Raw genomic sequence first — 4,607 nt, forward strand, 5'->3', positions numbered from 1 at the left:
GGAGGGGGGAGCGGGGAGGGAGGGGGAAAATGAGGACCTAATGTCGGGGGTTTAAATGGAGAGAAAATGTTTTGAGAAACGATGTGCAAATGCGCTTTACACAATTGATGTGTGTATGGATTGGGATAACAGTTGTATGAGCCCCTAATAAAATGTTAAAAAAGAGGGAAAAAAATTGCTGATTGGCACAAGAGCCGTAGTGGTGTAGGGATTACGAGCTGGGCTGTGATCCTTATGGTTGGCAGTTTGAAACCACTAGCAGCTCTTCAGAATAAATATGGCTCTTTATTCCCGTAAACAATTAGTCTCAGAAACCCACAGGGGAGTGGCTGAGTCAGCACTGATTCCATGGGCAAGGGAAGGGGAGGGCAGGAAAATGTGGCATCAACACCAATGGGAATAAGGAAGAAAATGTTCCAAAGTTGATTGTGTTGATGATTTCACAACCTTCTTAATATGACTGAACTATTACTGAATTGCATGATGTGTTAATTATAGCGCAATAAAAAATTGTTTTTTAAGTCATGCCTCTCTAAGAGCCATCCAAGGACCATCTGAAGAGCAGGACAGATCTCTGCCTGAAGAGGCAGAGACAGAGACCAGGGGCACCACAAACTGGCAGAGACCCAGAGGAGCAGCACCAAGAATATGGGGTACCCTCCAGTCATCCTGCCTTGGCTTCTTGGCCCCAAGAGGCAGAAGTCAAGGGATCCTGTGTCTAAGAAGCTGAGGATTGGAGAGAGACTTGGCTGCTGGTTGAGGACCAGTGCTGCTGTGGACCAAGGATGTATCATTACTGTTTACTGATCCTGACTTATGGCAACCAAGTAACTTCCCGAATAAACCCCCTTGTGAGTACTGACTGTGCACTGTGTGGCCATTAACAATGAATTATCAAACCTAGCATAGATGTAGAGTGCTGTGGCAAGAACGACAAGCGTGCGAAGGATGGAGAGTGGAGACATGTCTGACTCCTGGCTCTTGGCAACAGGGAAGCCAGAGGAGCTCATCTCGGGCCCTCCAATGGGATTACTGCAGGAGCCCTGGTGGTGCACTTGGTTACAGGTTGGGCTGCTAAATGCAAAGTCAGCAGTTTGAATCTATCCACCGATCCTTGCAAGATGGGGCTATCTACTCTGGTAAAGATGTTCAGTCTTGGAACCGCTACATGGCGCAGTTCTATGTTTCACAGTGTATCTATGAATAGAATTGACACAGGGGCAGTGAGTTAACAAATGTCCAAAGGGCATGCAACTCTACCAAGCCTCAACTCAAAAGCACTCATTTCCAGATCTGTGGGACAACAAATCCAGTTATTCCAATCATTCCACAAGCCAGCCTCCTGTCCAGAAGTCCTCCGCTTTACTTGCTCTGTGGGCGGGGAAGTCCACCTCTTGGTCTCTTGCTCTGGCTCCTGGTTCTGCTGTTGCTGCTACTGTGGCAGCGAAGCCATCTCCTGGATCAAGGGGTCCAAAGGACGTCTCCACTCCTGGCTCTTCTCTTACTGATAGTGAAATCCCGCACTCCTGCTTCAGAGACTGCGTTCCCACCCAGCAGGATGACGATCACTCACAGCTGAATCACATAACCTCTTCCCTCATGTTCTCTTACCCAATCCTTTCGGTAAAAGGTCCTTTAGAGGGAGTTACAGAAACTATGGCTATTAAGAGTCACATTAAATAATTCAATGCAAGATAAATAAATAATTCGCTGCACTGTAGTGTGACATTTCATACTAAAGCTTGAGAAGCCCATGAAATGGTAAGGATGTTGGCAAGTACTGAGAAAAGAGTAAGTCATAATGAGTCTCTGAGGCCTTCAAACAGGCAGAAAGTAGAAATCAAGACATCTCATACGGATCTATGGTTATAGGAGTAGAAACCCCCAAGTGTGATTTCCACAGAAGAGGCACCCACACATCAAAACGGCAACATAGTGCAAAGGTTGGATTGGAAGTGTGGAGAATGAAGATGATCTCAGATGTGCTTTCTGGTTGGAGTAGGCCCATTTATGAAACCCCACACATTCCACTCTGAGTCACACTGAGTGGAGGGCTGAGCCACATACCTGATGGCACACCTCTTCTGGGGGTTCTGGGACACTGGAAAGACCAGGATTATCACATTTTGGTGGGGGTAATATACTCCAAAGGAGTAATCTTGATGTCAGGGCTTTTTAGGAAGGAGTAAGGAACTGAAAATTGCACTGGTGAGAAAAAAGCTAGGAAAATTATACCAAGGAATTTTCTCCCCATCACAATGCACATACTGTTTCTGTGAGGCTAGCAAGGATTATCCCATGACAACTTCATTAGGATGCCTTATCCTATCCACCCTATACATCTGTAACCCCGCTTCAGACTTTTGTTCCCACAAAATGGAGAGAACATTATTGGAGTCCCTTGAGGATGCTCAAATTGCCATTTTGACATGTGGGGGAGAATGGACAGCCCCCCACTAATCATGGGTTCAAAAGGAGCAATTGTATGATTGAGATGTATAAATATTAAAGTCCTAGAGAGCATGAGATAAGAGAGATTGAAATAATGGAGTCAGACACATTTCATAGTAGAATGCTCACCTCAGCCCCGCTTGGTGGTCCACATGTATAGAGGGAGGGGAAGGAGGACAAGGGTAAAGGGAACAGGGGAGCAAGGACAGGAGAGAGGAGAGGGGAACCTACCAGAGGCCAATAGCTTCCCATTCTGATTTTGTTTGTTTAATAAAGGTTTCCATAATCTCATTGAGTAAATAACAAGATGCTGGATTTTAAGAAAAATGTGGCATCAGATGGGAGGAAAGCTTAATAACAACCTGCAATATGCAGATGACACAACCTTGCTCGCTGAAAAGTGAGATCTTGAAGCACCTGCTGATGAAGATCAAGGATTGCAGCCTACAATATGGATTAAAATTCAGTGTATAGAAGACCTCACAACTGGACCAATAGGTAACATCATGGTAAATGGAGAAAAGGTGAAGGGTCAAGGATTTTGTCTTGCTTGGATCCACAATCAATGCTCATGAAAGCAGCTGTCGAGATCAAAAGGCACTTATATTGGAGTAATCTGCTGCACCAAACTGAAAAGCAAGGAGTTACTTAAGAGTCAGCTTGGCTGTGCCTGATGCACGCCATGATACTTTCCATTGCCTCATATGCACGTGGATGTTGGAAGACTGAAGAATAATGGGTGCATCTCAATTATGGTGCTGCCAAGGGAAATCAAAGGTTAACGATGGAACTACCCAAAGAACAAACCCATCTGTCTTGGAAGCGGTACAGCCAGCATGCTTGCACACCATATTTGGTAGAGGGGCAGCTAAAACGAGGAAGTGCCTTGACAAAAGACAGTCGTGAAGCTGGCATACTGCTCTGGTGCAACACAGCAGGCTCAGTGAGTTGGCACCAACTTGACAGTAGTAATGACATGGCTTCATTTTGTGTGGAGCCACAATCAAAACCCATGAAGCCGCAGCCAAGAAGTCAAACAATGTATTGCAGATCTCCTTAAAATGTTAGAGAGCAGAGATGTCACCTTGAATACTAAAGTGTGGCAGCTCATGGTATTTTCAATTGCCTCATATACATCTGCACAATGAATACTGAAGACCGAGGGACTGATGCCTTACAATGTTGGCAAAAATACTGAAAATCCCAGCACTGCTAGAAGGAACAAATCTGTGTTGGGGGAATTATGGCCAGAATGCTCCTTAGAAGGGAGGATTTCAAGACTGTCTCACATACTTTGTACATGTTATAAGAGGGGGCGACCTCTGAAGGACATCATGCTTGATAGTGGGGGGGGGGGTCCATGAAAATGAAGAAGACCCTTGAGGAGATGGACTGACACATTAGCGACAACAATGGGCTCAACTATAACCGTTCCTGAGGATGAGGACGGCATAGGACTGGGTGGTGTTCCTTTGTACATGGAGTCGTTGACAGCTGACACCCAGCAGGCTTTCATAGCAATACCTTCAGACAGGGAGGAATTGATAGTTTAAACTTAATTGCGGCAAATGAACCTATCAAAATATTTCACTGATTCTTTACACACAGTAGATGCTCTGTAAGGGTAGTATTTGCAATGTGTTTTTAAAGCATGCAGGCATGGTCCACACAATGTGGCTCAGTGTCTTTACTCCTCTTGTCCCCAAATACCAATTAATGACATTAGGCAACTGTGGTGATTACTGCCAAGAGTTTCAACTGGGTGGTCTAACATAAATACTACTCAAGTACACATTTCCATTTAAAAGGTAGGGGGCTTCAGCTTGCAATCTCAAACATCGTTTAATACTCTTTAATGGTATATAACAGATAAAATATTGGGTAATGCCTTAGCTAGATGGAAAGGTCAACAATTTTACTTTATTAATTCTTCTCATGGTATTAATACATGTTAAAGCAGCAGACAACAACCAAAAAACCCACTGGCTTCAAAGTCAGGTCTACTTGTGCTTAAATTGTAGTCCAGCTCAGTCATGTGCTCCACTTCTGAGGTACAGTTTTCAAAACAGTGGAGTACTCGCTTCCAGGGGTGTTGTGAACACTAGAGAAAATGACACCTAGCCCATTTTAAATGCTCAACATAATTCATGTACTTT

The sequence above is a fragment of the Echinops telfairi genome, unplaced genomic scaffold (assembly GCF_000313985.2).
Source record: "Echinops telfairi isolate 266 unplaced genomic scaffold, ASM31398v2 ScPeMD7_7468;HRSCAF=8506_0, whole genome shotgun sequence".
Lineage (NCBI taxonomy): Eukaryota > Metazoa > Chordata > Mammalia > Afrosoricida > Tenrecidae > Echinops > Echinops telfairi.